This window comes from Eschrichtius robustus, chromosome 2, assembly GCF_028021215.1.
Source record: "Eschrichtius robustus isolate mEscRob2 chromosome 2, mEscRob2.pri, whole genome shotgun sequence".
Classification (NCBI taxonomy): Eukaryota; Metazoa; Chordata; class Mammalia; order Artiodactyla; family Eschrichtiidae; genus Eschrichtius; species Eschrichtius robustus.
Window position 1 is genome coordinate 3,298,456 of NC_090825.1, and position 20,527 is coordinate 3,318,982.

General features: G+C 37.4%; 1 long non-coding RNA gene across 1 annotated transcript; it reads left to right on the forward strand.

The window, feature by feature from the left end:
- Positions 1–1,387: 1,387 nt before the first annotated feature.
- Positions 1,388–19,450, forward strand: LOC137755629 (uncharacterized). The gene is made up of 3 exons (XR_011072037.1): positions 1,388–1,576; positions 13,589–13,656; positions 16,451–19,450. It is a non-coding gene; the product is annotated as an uncharacterized lncRNA (long non-coding RNA).
- The last annotated feature ends 1,077 nt before the right edge of the window (positions 19,451–20,527 follow it).

Sequence of the window (20,527 nt, forward strand, 5' to 3'; positions counted from 1 at the left end):
GTGGGAGACAAATCTCTTCCTTCAGTTCTTTCAGATGACTCTGTCAAGGGTACTGACCCAGATCTCCTGCATGGTCTTGACCTGTCAGAGCAACAGAGAGTTCTCTAGAGCTCCTCCTCTGTCACTCATTCCCTTTCTATAATTTGGAGGAAGAATCCAGATAATGTTAATGGAAAATACAAGATTAGTGGCCTTTAAATCATGCATCTCTGATGAATGCTAGATAAGCACCAGAGAATTAACAGCTGGAGCATCAGACTGCAGCCTCTGGAGGAACTGAAGACCCTAAGCCAGGGGTCCTCAATTTTGGTGCTGTTAACATTTGGGGCAAAATAGCTCTCTCTTGTGTATGTGTCCTGTTTTTTGTAGGATTTTAAACAGCATCTTTAGCTTCTACCCCAAAGATGCCAGTGGTGCTAACTCACTGGGTCAAACAAGAATATCTCCAGACATTACTAGATGTGTCTGGGTTGGGGGTTGAAGTTGATGTAGGCAATTAACTTCATGCTTAACTAAACTCTGTTCTGAAGTCAGAGCTAAAACAATTACATTTCACAAAATACTGGCTGAGGAAATTCTCAAGAACTTCAAGAAATTCTTGAAATTATATTGTACTTTGAAAACATTGTACTTTGGTTCTACAAAAATCCCAGTCATGGTGTCTGTTTTATTAATTTTTTATGGTTACAATGACTGAATTTAATATGTGTGCCATATCTAGATTCTAGATAAAACAACTACTTAGATAACTTATCTCCCAAATTTTTCTAAGTAAACTGTTACTTATGCCGGAAAAAAAAGAAGCAGTCTGGAAATCCTAAAAGAAGTAAGGTTTTTCAGTGAAAGTCTTGGCATAGATTTTTTAAAATTATTATTACAGCATTAGTTTCTGGAGCTTCTGAATGCTTTGAGTCTTAGAGTCCCTTTATGCCTGCTCATGACTATAGATCATCACCTCGTAAGTAAAATGGCTTCTGCTCTTTTTTTTTTTCCCCCTTGTTGCTTATTATTTTGGTTTCTATTGTTTTAACATAAACCTGATGGGGACATTACATGACTGTTATTTCAGAATCATTGTATCCACAAACAAAATTTGAGAATAATTTTCTCTTTCACAAATATGGAAAGCAAATCTAAATCCTATGCAAACCAGTGTCACAGGGAGATAAAAAGAACCACTCACTATAAAGGGGAGAAAGTGAAAAAAAAAAAAATTGTGTTGTTAGTCTGAGATTAAGAAATGGAACTTCTAGGTAAAAGTAAAATGTATGTGGTCAATGTCAGCCAAGGAAGAATTCAGGATTCACAAAGGAAATAATGAGTCATTGTTCATTTTCCACACAATGTGGTTCATTCTACTCCTTAAGACAAAGGCATTTCAAATTCATTCAAGAAAACATTCACAGAGAGAAAACTCTGAATGTTGTTTTTGGGATAAGAAGGAATATCCCCTCAGGCTCTTTAAATCATCAATGCTGGATTCAGTGAGCTGGACCGAGGCAACAGTAGTTTCTTGTCACCAAGATCCAAGCGCCTGACCAGCCAGCATCAAGAGCAAGGTCTCCAGCCAGCAGAGGTAAAGAGCCCATTTCCCTCCTCCTGCTCCTCCTCCTCTTCCTCCACTTTTTCTCTCTTCCTCCTCCACTTCCTTCTCCTCTTTTTCTTTCTAGTTCTCATTTCTACATAGTGACAAGTGTGGATTATACTTAATATTTTTTATCTTTTAAAACCTGTGTTTCATTCGACTTAGGAAAGTGTATCAAGCTCCTTCTTACAGCCTGATGGTATAAGCTGGTAGGAGTCATTGGTCTCTACCCCAGATTCCCTTTCAAGCACCAGTGGGTACGTGGGTGCAGCCAGTGTGGGGAAGGGCACAGGCGACCAACAGGGATGGTCATAGCTGGCCCCTTGCCCTTGCAGGGACTAGATAGATACCTTCTTTATGTCTCAGCCACTCATTTGTTTTCTAATCCCTAAGTTGAAATAAAACTGTTGTTTCATAGTTACCTCCCATAGCCAGTGAAAAGTTTAATTTATATGTCTGTAAGTATGAAGGCTAAGATCTATGCTCCTATTATCAGAATAACATATTTCACTATTTACTTTTTTGCAAATGTCATGTACGTCTTTATAGAAAGGTATTATGGTCTTCATTTTTAAAAGCTGGTAAAGCAAAACATTAAAGTGATTTTTGTCATCAAATGTCATGCTAACAAAGAATATTTCCAAAATAATATCATAATAACAAATACCCTACTAAATTTTTTTAAATAAGCAAATAGATTACCGATTTAAATTTTAATTTTAAAAATCCAATTCAGCTTTAGATGAGTTTCTGAAGTTCACAGTGTAATGCAGCTACAAAGAATACCAATTCTGGAGCTCAACTTCTTGCATTCAAAGTCTGTCTCTAGTGTTTCTCAGAACATTTTCAGAGGAAGATAATCCATCTCTCCATGCCTCAGTTTCCTCATCTCCCAATTGGTAATAAGGGTGATAATTACTTCCCATAGTTGGTGTGAGAATTAGGTGAGCTGATCTCTCTGAGGCATTTGGGCTACTGTCTGGCACGCAAATATTCGACACACGTGAGCTCTTATTTCCTGGGTGAGATTGATCTTGGATTCATGCACAGGAACAAGAGAGAGAGTGGGCACAGTATCTAGGCACATAGGTGTCATTATTAGCAGTGACTAGTACGTGCCTAAGTGTCTACTGTATGCAGCCAGCCCTGAAAAAGCCACATGTTTATTTCTAAACCTTTAAACCTAAGAGGAAATCAAAGGACGGATGGCACCAGAATCCCGGTATTTCTTCTGCCATGATGTCTCCACTCATATCTAAACACCAATCTTGCCCTTTACAATGTGCATGCTTCTGAAAACCCTTGTTCTAAGAAATACTTTGAAAATTTGTTTAGAAACATCTAACTTAAAATTTGAATTGCCTTGAATTTAGAATCTGAAATTGAGTGAATGTATGGAGAAGCACACATTCAAGACGTTCATCACGATCACATTACACAAGTGCATCTTCATACCACAAAGAAAAGATGGCAGCTGAGAGCGTGTGGCCATGTGTGCATTATCTCCATGTCCATGGTTGAGTGAATCTTTTCCCTTGAGTTAGAGGTGAGACAATCTATAATGCACAGAACAGTAACAAAGAAGATTTTAAAGATAACATAATGAAACAACTGGTTGGCTTCATTTCCTCTGATCCTTGTTTCTCTGCTACATTTCTTAGACAATAGTTTCATAGTCCCTATTTTATTTATTTTGATAAAGTGCAAACTAATTTTGAAGTTGATGGTTTAGCAGAACTGTGATTTCCGGAATTCATTGTCCAGCACGGAATCCAGGAAGCTCTTTGCATCCCTTGCTGTGCCAGGAGAGGTAGGGTCCTGGGTTTTTTGGGCTGACCGAACCTCTGAGCCCTGGGGCAGGTGATTTTGCCCACAAGGTGGATAAATATTCGTCCCCTGCCTTCCCTACCTTCCCAAGGGTTATACAGAGGACCTCTATTCCTTCACAGTATGACATGCCAAAATGCAGATCAATTCTTAGCTGAGCAAGTGAATTAATCACCTTGAACTTTGGACTGAAGCAAGGTGATAAATCTGCTCCGCTGAGGGAATTATGGCAACATTACGTGCGGATGTTGTCTTCGGCTCCTAGGAGTCAGATTTTGAGAACCTTTTGATCTTTCTGTCGTTAACACCCAGGGCTCCCACTGCAACATGAGAGACGGGATTATGAAAACGAACAAAATATTACGTGTGCCCAGAATATTTCATTTCAGAAAAAAAAGGACAGAATGCTTCTTGTCTCCTTAAAGGACTTCTGCCTTTTTATACTTTCTTTTTGTTTTCATTGTAAGATAAACAACTTTATTGCTCATCTATTTTTCCTACTACAGATGTTAAGACAGATTCTAGGGTTTATTAACACTAAAAGGTTCAGTATGACATAAAGTTTTTAAGGTTTTATAACCATATTCTTTTTGTTGCCTTCTATTTATGGCAAACACCAAAAAACCCTCTCTGTCAACAATGATTTAACTTCCCAAAGCACATTTCCAATTAGAGCTGACTACGACTGCGGTAATCACTGATCCCCCACGAATAACCAAATGGACTGAAATGTAGTGGGCAGAAGTGTTCATTTTTTCAAACGTCATCTTTGAAAAAGGTTGAGCTAGTTTCTGTCCTTTATTGACTCCTAGACAATTTGGATCATAAGGGGTCGTGAATCAGGGGATCAGAGTCACAGGAGAGAGAGGATTTGCGGGAGTCACACAGCGGCTCATGAGCAGTGTCAGAAATCGCTCTAAAGGAGAGTAGACACATGCTCTGAGTTTCCACTCTTAGTGAAATTGTATGAAGCGATTGTTTGGGAGGTTGATGCAACAGGAAATGTGTGGGCTGGAAAGTGTCATATTTATTTGAACTACATACCATACATTTTTAATTTGCCCCAAGAAAAATTACATTGGAAAGAGAAGAAGATTTGGAATGATTCCTTTAACAGATCTAAAGGATAACATTCATTTTTTTTAAGCTGGAGAGTACAGAAAGAACATTCTTCTACATTATTTATTTTTAATTGAAGATGCTGTACAAGCATTTGCCAAATTATTCAAGTGAGAGCCATAATTAGGCAATGCAAGTGGGGAGAGAAAAGCAGTAAGTGCCAACAATGAAGTATCTATTTATGGTTATTACTGCACATGATGAAAGCAAATCAGCTGTAGCTGGGTATTAAATTTAAAGTATCATTCCTAATAATATTCTCCATGTGTGAAATCGTTGGTAGGAAGTATCAACATAAGGACAATTTCATGATGTTTGGATGGTTAAGAAACTAGTGCAAATAATTAAGGATTAAGTAAACAAAAGAACTAAATATGAACCAAAAAAAAAAAAGCCTAGGCTACAAGACTTTGTAGTATAAAGTGCAGTGATTCTGTCCTGAATTATCTTTGTTTAAAATTGCTTTCAAAAATGTTAACCACATAATTGTCAGATAGCTACTTTGCAGACAAAGCCAGATATTTTTCTTTAACATGAAAATAGAGGAGTTTGAAACCAATGTTTTATTGCTCAAGTAGATACAGAATCTTAGGCTTAAGATGTTAGGAATAATTACTTCCAAAGTTAAACATCGTGGTTGTGCCACAGTCTTTTCGAATATCAGTGAGATATTTATGTCTTCTCTAATTCCTCACTGGAATATGAGTTCATGGAAGGATCCACATAGATATACCTGCTGGAGGTTTGTTACTGAATTAAGGTCACTTCAGTCTGTTGGCCAATTCATTCATTCAGAAGAAAATTAGCTCAAGACAAGAATTGTACTGTACTCAAGAAAAAAATGTCATTGTATGTGATTAATCCACATTAAAGTCTATATTTTTTTGTTGGTATAGGTAAACCTTTCACAAGATAAGAGCACAAGTCCTTTACAAATTTTGAAATTGTGTATATGTTGCAGAAAATTTTACACTGCACCACCAGCTCCCTTTTATCCATGCTCTGGCAGAATCACAACAGTGAGCCACTGGGAAGGCCTGGGTTTCCACCATGTACAACATCATGTTCAACATGAATGTGGAAACAGAGGGTGGAGAAAGATCATCATGTGAATGGAACAACAAATAATGTCTGCAGAATCACAGTAGCTTTCTGCCCACGCGTAGGATGACAAATAAGTTGTAAGGCTGCCTCTATCTAGGGTGAGGTTTGCTAATTTCTTGTATTTTCCCAACTCTCTTGAAGAGTTATGCTCTTTATGGACAAAAATTTTTGCCCCAAGTTGATACTCACTCTCTTCTAAAATAAATAGGAAAGAATCCAGGAAACTCTTTTTTTTTTTTTTTTTTTTTTTTTGCCTGCTATTAATAAAGACAACAACAAAATTTTGAAAATATATTTTCTATCACATACTTTTACCAAAAAAAAAAAAAAAAAAATCAAGTAAAAATCTCCAGGCTCTATTTTCAGATTTCATTTCATACCTTCCAAATGCATGAGTGATTGTTTAAAAGGGTTGGAAAGACTTTGTAGGAAGGGCAAACTAGTTTCATCCTGTGTGACAGTGAAAGTCTGCTTTCTAAGGGCCCCCTTTGTCCTTCTCCAGGGAAGCAGAACAGTTGCTTTGAAGCACAACTCAGACCATGTAATTCCCTTGCCTGAAACCCCTCAGGATGGCTTCCTTTCATCCAGAATCTTCCCAGGCACAGTGAAGCCCACACGGTCTGGTCTTCACTCCATACCATGCCGGTGTAGTGCACCCTGTGTCCTAGTTCTCCAGCCACATCCGTGCCTGCCTTCTGTCCCTGGAATGTAGGAATCCGGCCTTGGGGATGGAGCTCTGGCTCCTCCTCGGAAATCCTCCCCCTGCCCCTTCTCCCCCCACCCCCTGTCCAGCCCCAGATCTCAGCTCACAAAGTTCCTTCCCCGACAGGCCTTCCATGACCACCCAGTCTATGGAATCTCCACAGGCCATCTTTTCCCAAACCTCGACTTGGCAATATTTGCTACTTTCCCTTTAGGTTGATGTAACTTTATTGTTTTCTTGTCTTTCTCCTCCCCTAGAATGTAAGGTTCATGAGCACTTGGGCCTCTTCTGCTTCATTCACTGTAGTAACCCCTGCCTTTGGTACAGTGCCTGGAGCCCAGTGGGGGCTTGAAAAGCCTTTGATGACTGTAAGGGTGGGTAGATAAATAATCCAGTGAAAGAAGGGGGTGGCATAAGATATAAGGGTGGTAGCAGAGAAAAGAACCAAGAGCGCATCTAATTGGTGGGTGGAGGTTGGCTACACGTAGGGACCCAATTTGGATCTGGATCTGGTAAACAGAGTGAGAAATTCTGGTCCAGGTTCAGAGACAGGCTTGACAGAACCAAGGGGACCCAAGAGGACAGAGTACAAGTAGGGGGCTGTGGGTCCTGACCTGGATGATCTGGAATGGAACAGGACCTTCCTGTGACTTTATTGGCCAAAGCTTGTTCCCAGGCAGGGATGGCTTCTGTTCTAATCCAGTCTCTCTACACAATTGCTTAACCTTGTTTTATACATGATATGACATGCGCTGATCCAGAGGGTGGACTTCTACCAAGATGTCTTTTTTTTAAAGGAATAACTAACATACCCAGTAAGTCTTCCCCAAAAGAGCTCTGCAAAAATATTTCTGTAGTGTTTAAATTTTATAATCAAATTAATGACAACCTTTTATACTACAGCTCTGTGTCAACACATACCCCACCGCAACATCCACTTTTCATTCGTCTGTTTGCTATTTGCTTGGTTTTGTTTTTCTTGTCATTTTCTTTGACAAGATTCAGCATGAGGGAAAGGAAGTGACTAACCCACTTCTCCTGAGAAAGCATCAAAGAAACTAAGATTCCAACACTCTTTAATGTTGGCTGTTTATCCTTTAAAGGATCTTTGGCAGCTAAAGTTTACACAAAGACTGATCGTTAAATAAAGAGATTACAATAGTCATTATTTTACAAGTTAAAAGAAGAAATGAATGTACAGAATGACATGGCTGTTGAAATCCCTCTTGTAAAATATACTCTCATAATTTTACTCCTATAATACTTTTTAGTAAGAGTTGACAATTGTTAACATGTGAAACTAATATATTTCATTAGAACACCCTGGCTGGTATTCTATTATTTAAGGGTACATTTTTGTAGTTCTACTAATAGGAAAATTATTCAGAGTTCAGCAGGTTTTGGCAGAATAATATATTATGAACACTGATACAAATAAAACATGTTAGCAAAGGAACTGAACAGTGTTTTTTTTTTTTTTTAATTATTACTTTTGCAGAACTCACATGAACTAGGCAATAGAACTTTAGTGGGCATTGTGTGGAGACCTCCCTGAGGACACAGGACAAGGAGAGAGTGGGTTTGTCCTTCAATATCTGGTAGATGGAAGCATCCATGGTCCTTAGCCTGAGGTTCTTGTCTCTAATTTTAATTTGTATCTTTACTCTCTCTTGAAGAAAAGAATGGACTTATTGTCAGTATAGAAAATATGAAAATTTGAGCATATCCAATTTCAATAATTAGTTTTGAAACTTGAAATCATATTTTGGTAGATAAATCTGGAGTAATATTGCAAAATATTGTGAATTTGGGGGAAGGGTAGTGATTAGTGCTTATTCATTGTGTGGTATTATTGATGTCTTACCAACTTCCCCTTGTGTTACAACTTTTATGAGTTGACTACTCTCAGAGAGAGAACCTATTGTAAATACCTGAATATGATGCTATATTATCTGGATCCAATTTTCCTCTCAAAATGGCAGGAGAAAATAACTTTTATTGTGAAGATGGTGACTGTAGAATATTCTAAAATTTTCATTTAAATACTTTTAAAATAACCTGAATAGACTCAGACACTTGCAGAAGTCTTCATGGAAATAAGCAGAGACCAGCAAAAGGAAGCTACATTTTTAAAAATCTTTGTTCTGCCTCAAATTAACTCTAGAAGAATAGCCTAGATCAGATACACTCAGATAGGTTTCTTCTTGAGCTGAAGAACCTGGACCACCAAGACGTGGTTGGTGTACATCGGGAATGACTCCACAGGGAAATATGTGGTCATTTAGTTTCCAGGGAAAAGTTGAGAAATAGTGTGTTTTAGATGGAATGCTGAGTGCCCATACTATAGAAGATAAAAAGTTGAAGTGATGAACAGATGGAGAGCCTTTATTTATTTTCAATGGCAGTAAAAGAAAAAGGACAATACAGTAAGAAGAAATGATGATTTCCAATTATGAAAAAATTATATTTTGAAGTTGGACAGGTCTCCACAGGGACATGTTAACATCTTTAAATGGTGGGCATGTCCTTCAGTCTTTCTCTTAGAGTAAAATTGGCAAACTGGAGATTATGGAGCCTTGGAAAGAGAGTGAACCGTGAGACGAGAGCTGTTGGACAAGACCTTTGACCCTCAGCTCAGGAATGCAACCAGGGGAATAAATGTCCCACCTCACTTTTCTTTATCTTAGTCTCCTTCTCTTTGATCTTGGTTTCTCTCTGTCTTTTTCATCTTCCTGTGTTCAGCATTGACAAAAACGAAAGATGGGTAGATGGCATATTCCCCACAGAGGAGCTCCTGGGGAACAGAACATAGTGGAGGACTTGGAGGATGGAGGTCAATGTCAGGGGGGCCAAATCAGCATCACCAGCCCAACAACTTCTGCTGACATCTCATTGGGTCCCTCCAACTGCAAGGGAGTCCAGGATCAAGTGTAGGTTGCCAGGACACATCACCACTATTAATTACATCAGATTCTGTTAAATAGCAGAAGAAGGAGGGAAATGGGGATTAGAAAATCAACTAGCGGTATCTACTACAAGATGGTTTTGTCCAAAAAACTGTAGAACCCAGAGAAGATGGGAACAAAGACAAACATGCATGGGAAGAATTCAGCCCCATATTGCCTAAGGTATTGAAAGTTAATAGAGGTGAAAATTACAGATTGGTAAGTTGAATAGGTAATGTGCAGACTATAACTTGATCAGCCAAATTAACAAATTTGCAGCTTTGCCTACACTCTAGATATAAATGAAGTATGAATAAGAAAAAATAGTAATTCTGTGAACAAAATTAAACATCAGTTGATGAGAAAAGCAATTACCCAAATATCAAAATTAGTTTGGTATATGTGGGTGTCATGGGTACCATTTTGCCTTAAGTTTGCGTGATTGGATATAGCTTCTTATCCTGGGATCTCTAGGAAAAAGACGTGTGCACCACTGCTTTATTAAGAACTGCATATCTGGAGATGTGTGATTGAGGTCAGAGGGATGTGAGGCAGGCAGTGAGGGATGGGAGCACGAGAAGATACTGAGCATGGGCCACTGCCTTGTGAAACGAAACAGCATGCTAGCTGGCCAGTCCCTTGTGGGGAGAAAAGGAGAAGACCTGATCTAGCTGACTGCCTCTTTCTCGGGTCTCCTTGTGTTCAACGTTTGCTCCACTGGGAGTTGTCTCCAACAGGTCTGGGTTGCCTCATCCGGCCTCTAAGGCAGTCACCCAGGAGGTGAGACAGAGGGTCAGTGCATTGCCCAGATAACCAGCTCCATGCTGATACCTGTGACTGAGCAAGCTTGGAAGGCACAGAGGACTTTTGAGGCCAAGAAAATCAAAGAAGGCTTATAAAGTGTGCCCATCGTGTAAAATTTTAGGGCACAATAATTCAAATGAAAATTCCAAATTAAAAGAAAAAAAACAAAACACTTCACTGTTAAAGTCTAAAGTCTGAGCTAATTTTGCCAACAGTAATTTGTCTTTTCTTCTCACTTTTTAAATAATGTTCTTTTTATTTTATTATTTGTTAGTAAGCATATAAATAACACGTGTTCCCAACAGATAATAAATTTGTCTCGGTAAGTAGCAACTAAGAGAAATTTAGTTATTTAAACTTCTGATTTTAAAAAGTCATTAGACATTTTATTCATGATTATTTTTGAGAGGTAGTGTAGGCAGATTTAATCATGTCCCTAACTGACCACATCTCATCATGTCATTTGTGCTATAAAATGTAATGTTGTTGTAAATGAGAGCTAGTCATAAACTCTAGATAATTTTGTCTATGACCTTCTTGATCACTGTAATTTGTGTCTTTATTCCCATAATGAATGCTGATGAAAACCAATAATATATGTTTTATAATGTCTTTTTCCAAGAGTGTTTTGGTCTAAGACAAAGCACACATTTTACAATTTTTAAGACTTCACTAAATTTTCATGGTTTAAAAAACTCTGAAATATTACTCAGCCTAGATAAAACATTCCACACTGGAAGAATGTTTGCTGTTGGCGGCTGCCTTGGAGACCAATGATTCAGAAATACTAAGTTCAGCCCAGCACCATTCAAAGCCATCCCTAGCACAGTCACCTGAAGGAAGGATGATAATGCAGAAAATCAAGGAAAATGAAGGATTTTTAAATCCTCTATGGTGAAAAAAAAAAAAGGGTTCTTATAGCCACAATGACCTTGGTGTAGGGCATTTTCTGGGGGATTGATGACCGCCTCGAATGATCAGCTCCCACAGATGACCATCAATCCCCAGGCAATGCCCCGTCTGTATTGCTCTTGCCTAATTCAATTATTTGCAGTTGTGGGCTTTCTGTTGTGAATATTTTATTGTGCAGTCAGGCTCTCTGACTTTCCTCTCTCCCTGCTCAATTTTATCTCTCTGATATAGACCAGCCCAGGTTTACATTCCCCTCACACACTCAGAACCATATCTAATTCGTGGAGAGAAAAATATATGTGCATTCATAGATGCAGATTGAGTTAAGTGGATATTTGGGGGGAAATCTTTATAAACAAATTCAAATGGACATAGATTATCAATGTGCATGCACACTAGTTTCATAAATCACTGTAGGTCATTTTATTAGAGTGTGTTTTTATATCCAAATGAGGATTAGCTTGTGATTTTTAATATAAGGCAGAATTTGAAAATCACAATTTAGATAAGGTTGTATGCTAGTAGTTGAATAAACAGTTATAGTCTCTTAACATAAGACTGGAATTTAAAGCAGAAAACAAAACACTGCAAGCGTGAATGGCTGTGTGTGTGTGCACTGTGTGTGTATGTGTGTGTATGTATATGGGTGTGTGTGTATGTGGGTGTGCCTGTGTGTGTATGTATGTGTATGTGGGTGTGTCACACGTGCACGTGTGTGTGTACACAGCTGGGTGTCTGGGCCAATACCCACGTCTCCACGTGGGGTTAAGGACGATGTCCCCTTGAGACTTACAGACAAATGAGTCCAGAAGCTAACACACAGACTTTGTCCTCAAAGAGATCAGATTCAAATATCAGCTCTATCCTGAGGCTGGAGAGATTTTAATAAATGACCTCACCCCACTGTTGGGTACCTGAGGAGAACTACCTACGTTCCAACTGTTTCTGTGAAGGTTAGACATGAAGGTGCCACATGATTCTCTGCTGGCTAGTGTGCAGACACTTCACGGGGACATACAACACTCAGCGTAGATAAACGTGTAAACATGGATGAACACGTAAGCAGCGCTCTCTAACTACATTATCCCACGTGTAATGTTTGTTTCTGTTCAAGATTTTGTTCTAATAATAGAAGTGTTTATTGGATTATAAACCTCAAGCCTCATTCAAATAATAACCAAATTGAAGTACTTTAAAATTAATTATTAATTTAAATGTGACATTTTGAAATTTATTAATTTTGTTATAGTTTATAAATGTTGCCTATACTTTATACGTATGTAAACTTTATAGAATCTAACTTTTATAAGCAAGGCCATGTTCCTGGACCTGGACACCTCAGCCTCTCATTATGTATCTAACTAGTAAATAAATAACTAGATTTTCCCCAACCTCTGCTTTGTGTGACAGCAATATTAGGACCACATTTTAGGACTTCCTTTCTGTGAAAATGTCCTGAATAATGATGTGCATGCATTAAGGCAAACTCCAAAGCAACTGATATATCTGTTTCTTTACAGATATATTATGTTAAACAACTAACTTTTCATATTAGGCACATGATATGATTTCCTACAGGATAATCCAAGGGGCTGACTTTGCCTGGCTCTCTTCAGATCCCATCCTATTTATTCCATAAACCAGATCCATAGGGATGACCTCTTTCTCCTCCTCAGGAAAGAAACGTGGTCTCCTTGATACACATTCAACAAACACAGAAACTGACAAAATTCAACACGATGATGAATGCCAGCAATCTCTCTCCATTGATATTTAAAATTTAGATATTTCAGATGCAGGAAATAATACAATCCACATGCACTTACATCTTATAATGAGCATGGAAAATGAAACATTGTGGAAGCTCCTAGTTTTAAGTATAATATATATTAATTAGATATGTTAAATTCGTCTATGCAGACATTATTAAATCATTAAATCAAACATCATTAACTGAGTTCATTCAGTCATCATTCCATCTCAATAGGAAGACCTGAGTCTTTTCTCACTGGTAAAATTTGAACATTCAAGAAATTTCTGCTTCAGGTTCTGATAGTCTAAGAAACAAAATAGTGCTTCTTTCTTTTTAATAGATCTTAATTTAAATTACTAAGGTGTTGCCCACACTTTGAGATTTTTTTCCCAATTTGGAGATGCTTTTTAAAAAACAATTTATCCTCAAAGTTTTAGATGGAGGCACTAAATTAATTTTCCAGTTGGTAGAATATTAAATTGGAAAGAATGAGATATGTCATCCATCTTGATACATGGACCAACTCTTTTCTCTATTTTTGTTATTAGATAGGAGAAACCAAATTGAGCACAAACTTTAAATTAACACCTGAAAGAGCCATATATATGTTATATATATAAAATAAATATAGAATGTATCTGTAACCTGATAAATGAGCTACGAATATACTACCTTCTGGGTCTCTAAATGCCATTAAGCTGTGAATACTTGTTTAGACCAATAGTATCTACCATTTATTGGGTCCTAATCGCTGCCTAGTACTATAGATGGCTTATCTTGTTTGTGCCACATACTATGTTATGATAGGTATTACTATCATCATTTTCGTATTGAAGGAAGGGTCCTTGTTAAAGAAGCCAGCACCCAGGAGTCTTCTCTCCTAAGAAGAATGGATGAAACACAAGTATGTGACTATATTTTACCACTATATTACAGCCAACATCTCTGATTTATAAACTAAGACCACAATATAGATCCCACAGAATAAAGTTTCTGTTGCTCCCTCACAGAGATTTTAGAGAAACCTGGAATCCATCACATTGTAAAGCACAACTAATGTCCATAGTATTTAATAGAAAAATATAATAACGCTAAAGAGAGGTATCTGAATTAAAATAAATGATGTTTGGGTGGTAATCTCCAGTGAAGATCACAAAGAAGGTATGAAGAATTTCTTTGCTGTTTTGGAGGGATTTGAAATAACAGAAAATATTTAAAGCTATTTAGAATATATTTGTTTACAATTCACACATTAAAATTTCTAAACTCCTAAATTCTCTCTTTTGTGGATAGCACGAGTGCACCAAACACTGTGTCAGGGTTTCCACTATAAAAGTTATTTCTCAGGGATTCATAACTTCTGCCGTAAAATGTGACCCCAGGCATTAACTATTTTTTCTCAACACAGAGACTGACATTTTTATGTGTAACTTTTCATATGCCTGCTGAAAAAAAGCTAGTAGTAGAGTTGTTTTTAGGCCACATATAATTACTGAAAACATACTAGTATTGTAGCTTAAGGTGTGTTTGTACCTGAAATGCATTTACTGCAAGTCAAAAACCTTCATAAAATGGTAGTTAATTAGTCTGTAATAGGGTCTAATCATATTTTAGTTGGAAACACTTATATGAGCCCTACATTTTGGTCTGGGTGTTACTGAGCCCTCCTCACAGGTTTTATCTCCCCCTTTACCCTCCTTCTCCCTTCTCACGTGACCTAGTTCATTACACACAAAAGTGCTTTGTGACATTACCGGTTTATGAGAGAGTGGCGGCATCTAGAACTTCCTATGAGAAATGAACATTGACTTTCTCTGAAAAAAACATAAATGGATTTCCTTAATTGGACTTCAGGCATTGGAGCAATTAATAATAGATTGTGTCATACTGAGGGCCTTGTTTGTATTTAAAGCCATAAATTACAAGTATTAAATGTATATTTATTCCAGGTTAAACTCATTCCTAATTGACATGTTACTTAGCCCAAGGCTTTTAAGATCTTTTAGTATAATTAAATTAATAGAAAGCTATAGATCACAGTATGATAAACAAACAGCCTAGACTTTAATATGACAGATATACAGAACAGGCCATGTAAGTAGATCATTATTATCGGTTTAGGTTCAGCAAAAATACCACCAGAATGGAAAGAAAAGAAGAAAAGTTGCGGCTGATGTGGGTGACATAAGGCATCCTTCTGGTCCCTTTCTGACTAGCCAGCATCAGAAATCCCAAGCTGGATAGGAACTTCATTATGAAAATTTCTTGGTTGGATCGATGCCTTATACCAGAAGCTCTTAAAACCCCACATCAGACATTTAAAGGATATTATCATGGTCAATCCAGGCTTTGGGCAGTCAAAAAACATAATGGTATTTCATGTATGTGGTGCAGAATTAGCCACCTCTAGTTCCTATTATTTTTAAAACCTTTATTTATATTTATATAGTTTTTAGTGCTAAATGCATTTTGTAAAGTCTATTGACCCAGGATGTAACATTGGCTTCAGTCTTACAATTTCATTTATTCAAAGGACTCAGAATGCTTTACAAACATTTGTTTGCCTTGTTTGTTTGACAATATTCTGAAGAGACAAAAATAACCTTATCTAATAGGAGGAAAGGCTGAGATATAGACCATGTCTACAGGCTGAATTGTTTTATTTCCAGTCAAAATGGTTTATGTTGAACCTGTTGTGGACACCCATGTGTTTTCTTGGTCCCAAAGGAATCTTGCCCTCATGCTCACATGTCTGGTGTTCTGTTTTCCTGAGATTTGTCATTTTAGGTGTCTCTTCTTTGTTCCAGATTAATTGGCCCTCAAGGACCAGAGACCTCTTATTAATCTTTGTATCCCCAATGGCCACATTGTCAAGTACATAGTGTGTGTGTGATAAACACCTGTCTAATGAAGGAATGCATTATTCTCATATGCAGTATAAGGACATTTCTTATTATTGAGATGATTCCTCTTCACACAGCGGATAAAGTCTGGGAGGAGCAGGGGCCTGTTCAAGATAAAACACAAGGTCTGCGCAGCCTTTGATCCTTATGCAAGATTCTGTTGCTGGGGTTTCTAAATTCTCCTAATCCGTTAGTCACTTCTCAAGTGTGATCAAACATATGGTAGGCCCTAAAAGCCAAACCAGCAGGGAGACTTGTAAGACTGAACTTGACTAGTTAGTGAATGCCTATTAATATTTTTGAGTCTATGGATATTACCAGTTCTCATTCCCCAAGAGGTGTTTAGACAGTGTTTTACTGTGTTGACCAAGTAAAGTTTTGCTGCTCTTATTTTGGAGAGGCTGGATGTTTCAGTGAAGCCTCCAGCATGATTTATAACCATAGTTGGGTTTTTATTATTTGGTGTCCGGACAAGGATTTTTAGGCAAAGAGCTGCTCAGGGTAAGTTGTCACCTTACCGTGTGTGACATGGCCAGTGTGGGGTTTCTATACCATTTTGACTTCCTAAAGGTTTTTTTTTTTTAATACACTGTTACATTTTGGGATAATTTTGATTCACAGAAAACTTGCAAAGTTGGTGCTATGCACCCAGTTGCCCCCCATGGTAATATTTTACTTCATCATGATGCACTTGTCACAACTGAGGGACCAACATCCATATACTGCTCTGAATTAAACTCTAGAATTTAATCAATTGTCACTGGTTTTCCCACTAATGTCCTTTTGTTATTCTAGGTTCCCCTCCAGGAGACCACGCTGTGAATCAAGGTGTTGAAGGCTGCACTTGACTCTTCAGACGTTCAGAGGGTTTCTCTCCAGTATCTCCCAGACAAATCGCGGGTGCCTCCCTCCTTGCCCCAATTCTTGCTCTCATTACTTAACCATGTGGAAGGTGGGCAGGATGGACCCATTTGAATGGTCACAGAGCACTTGCTCCAATAATCTGTGTATTTCCCATGAAACCTGATAAAGCTATCTTGGCAGGCAAATTAGTAGAGATGCTGCTTCAAACAGCCCTTCTGATTTTGTATCAGCACAAAGAGAAAACCCATACTTAAATATTCTAACCAAGCTAATTTAAATATTAAATAGCAACTTAAATATTCTAACCAAGCTAATTTAAATATTAAATAGCAACTTAAATATTCTAACCAAGCTAATTTAAATATTAAATAGCAACTTAAATATTCTAACCAAGCTAATCATAACATGTCATAAAGCTACTTCCCTGATACTAATATAATGACCTTGTGTTGCTTTCTTTTATGCTCTGTCTCAACAGGAAAGGCTGAGGGTCCAGTATGCCTTAACTGGAAATGTTTGTCACCAGGAGGAAGCAATTAAATAAATCAGTACTGGTTTAAGGCAGTCTAGGGTTTCATATTAGTGAGCAAACACAGGTGCATAAGGATCATGCATTCTATTAAAAGTTTTGTACAAGGGACATTTTTCCACAGGCCAGGGCTATCATATTTTTGTAACATGAATAATTCCAAAAACTCAAATGTGCGTTTGCTCAGGTCTATGCCATTCCTTGGAATATATTCTTCAGAATATATCCTGCAGGAGGACAATCCTAGCTGTGCTGACGGTTGAGTCAATGCATGTCTGACTTCTCCTTGGGGAGGGCAGTGTGGGCTAGAAGTGATAGGTATGTACTTTTCTAATGAAATGGGCCATTAAGACTTAACTAAGAATATAGGGCCCAATCTTAGTTTCTAAAGCCTTACTCAACCATCAGGAGCACTTTCAATTTACCTCTAAGACTTTTAAAAGAAATACAGAAAAATTGATGTGAAAGACTGTCAGATCCAACAGTTATGTCAATGTATATGTTTGAATCTGTCATTTCCTTGGTCTATTTAATTTTGTGCCTAAGGGCTTTGAAACCATCTGTTCTAGAGAGTAAGGTCTTTATCTAGCACTTAAATAGGTCGTTTAGCTTTATTATTCTGCACAATGATTCTAAATCCAGTAATCTCTGTGAGGCCCTTAAAATACATCTCTAAGTCCAATAACGTAATTATGAATTAAAAAGCACAAAAGAAAAGTTTAATCTGCACAATTACATGACTTACTGGATGCTATAATTTCTTTAGGTATACCTCAATTAAAATTTCAAAATTGCTGAATATTGCATTCTACTTTTAAACTTTATCAGTTTAAATGTGCCTGACTATTGGTGGGAATGTAAATTAGTGCAACCACTATGGAACTATCAAATGATACAGCAATCCAGCTTCTGGGTATATATCCAAAGGAAATGAAAACAAGAGCACAAAGACATAGCTGCACTCCCATGTTCATTGCAGCCTTATTCACAATAGCTAAGATATGGAAACAACCTAAGTGTCCATCAATAGGTGAAAGGACAAGAGAATATAATGTGTGTATATATGTATGTATATGTATACATATATACATACACACACATACATGCTAATACATATAAAAATCTGCCATGAGAAAGAAGAAAATCCTGCTGTTTGTGACAACATGGAGGGACCCTGAGGGCATTGTGCTAAGAGAAATAAGTCAGACAGAGAAAGACAAATACTATATGACCTCATTTACATATGGAATCTTAACAAACTGTTAAACTCATAGAAACAGATTAAGAAAGTGGTTTTCAGGGGCTGGGGGGCAGGATGGGAGAAATAAGAAGAGTTGGTAAAAGGTACAAACTTTCAGCTATAAGACGAATAAGGTCTGAGGATCTAAAGTATAAGATGGTGACTATAGTTGAAAACACCATATTGTATAACAGAAATTTCCTAAGAGGGTAGAACTTATATGCTCTCACATAAAAAAAGCGAGATGATAGATGTATTAATTAACTAGTAACTAGATGGAGGGGGGATCCTTTTACAATGTATACCTATATCAAATCACCACAGTGTACACTTCAAATACAATTTTCTATGTCAATTATACCTCAATACAGCTGAAAAAAAATAAGATAAAGAAATAAAGAAATGTACCTAAGTCCATGTAATTATGGATTTTCTTCCCCATATTTACTACCTGCTGTGGTTAGGTTATCAGTAATTCTTTGATCGGGGGCAGTTTACAAGAGGCAGGACTAGGTTGACTGTTCCTCACAATATGAAGGTTAGAATCAATGACACATTTTAATTGATTTTATATTAAAAAAAAAACAAAAAACAAAAAACAAGTGACAACCTTCTCAACTCCAACCCACTCCATAGTATGGGGATGAGCAATCTAAAGAGAGATGAAAGGGCAGTTAAACTGGATTGTAAAATTGAAATGGAATGCAAAGTCCAGATGGACTTTGATTAGTAAAGTCCCCTTATGCTCTGGAAGAGACTGGCCTTGGTTTCCTCACAAAACAATGGCTGGGATTTCTGCATTGGGATGAGTGGTTTATGTGGGCTGCTTCTCAAGTTTCCCTGTTGGTCAAGGATGCCATCTGGAAGGCTGCTTAAACGGAGGATCGCTGGCCACGGGCATTAGACCTTATCAGTGAGAACCATAAATGACTTAAACAGTCGATAAAAGAAAAGAACAGAAAAAAATGTGAGTGAATTCTGTGTTCAGTGGATTAATGGTCTCATTTATGTAACTTGTGGTTAACCGCACTCAGCATTCTTCACATTGTTGGGTTTGTGCTTAATTCTGCAATAGTCTGATGATCATCACGAAAGAGCGCAAGAAAAAGAAATCTGAAGCCTCCTGGATGTTTTATCAAATATGTAATAAAGTTCCTTTGTCTTCCCACTCAATTTAATAAAACCAGAAGGTTGGAATACTTTCAGTAAGGTGTGTCTGGAGGCATTAAAATTTTGTTGTTTTTCTTTGTGTTAATCTCTAAACCAAACAAAAACTGTTCCAGTCTGTCTCTGGTTGTGCATGTTATTTTTTAAAACTGCTTAAGCATACTAACTTAATACATAACCAAAACTGGTTTAAATTGGACAAGACAGTTGGAAAGACTTTTAAAATTTATTCTTAAACAGCAAAGTTGGGTTCTTACTCATTTCAATTAGTATAAGCTAATGTGACATAATATATTTTTTTTAATTTTATTATGGAATAAATTTAGATTTAGAAAAAAGTTGCTAAGCTAGTACAAAGAGTTCCAGTATACCCTTCACAAGATTCTTCTGTTAACATACTACATAACAACGTCAGATTTGTCAAAACTAAACAAGCAATATTCATACAATACTATTAACTGAACTATGGATTATCTGAATTTTACCAGTTTTTTCACTAATGTTCTTTTTCTGTTCCAAGATCCAATCCAGGATTATGCATTGCCTTGTTCATCATGTCTCCTTTGATGAGTGAATTTTTCGGTCTCCCATTGTTTTTATGAATTTGAGAGTTTTGGAGAATGCTAAAGTAGTGTTTGTAGCATGTCCTTCAGTATGAGTCTCTCTGATGTCTTCCCACCATTGGATTGGAGTTATGGATTTTGGGGAAGAAAACCAACAGAGCTGAGGTGTCTTCATCATTTCACATCAGTAGGTTCACGGGAGCCACAGGCATTACTGGTTGAGTCAGCCTTGACCAGTTGGTGCAGGTCGTGGTGTCAGGTGTGTCCACTTGTAAGTGGCTATGTTTCCCTTTCCAGACTCCATTGTTTGCAAGGAGGTCAATGCATCTAGGCCACGCTAGGTGTGGGAGATCCAGCTACACCTTCCAGAACGGGTGTGTCAACTTAGAGTATTTGGAAATTTTCTGTAAGAAAGATTGTGACATACTATTTTCAAAGGAATAAAACTTTTCATGTAGAAAAGATTTGATGATTTATCACAGGCCACTGCAACACACACTTCTGAAACT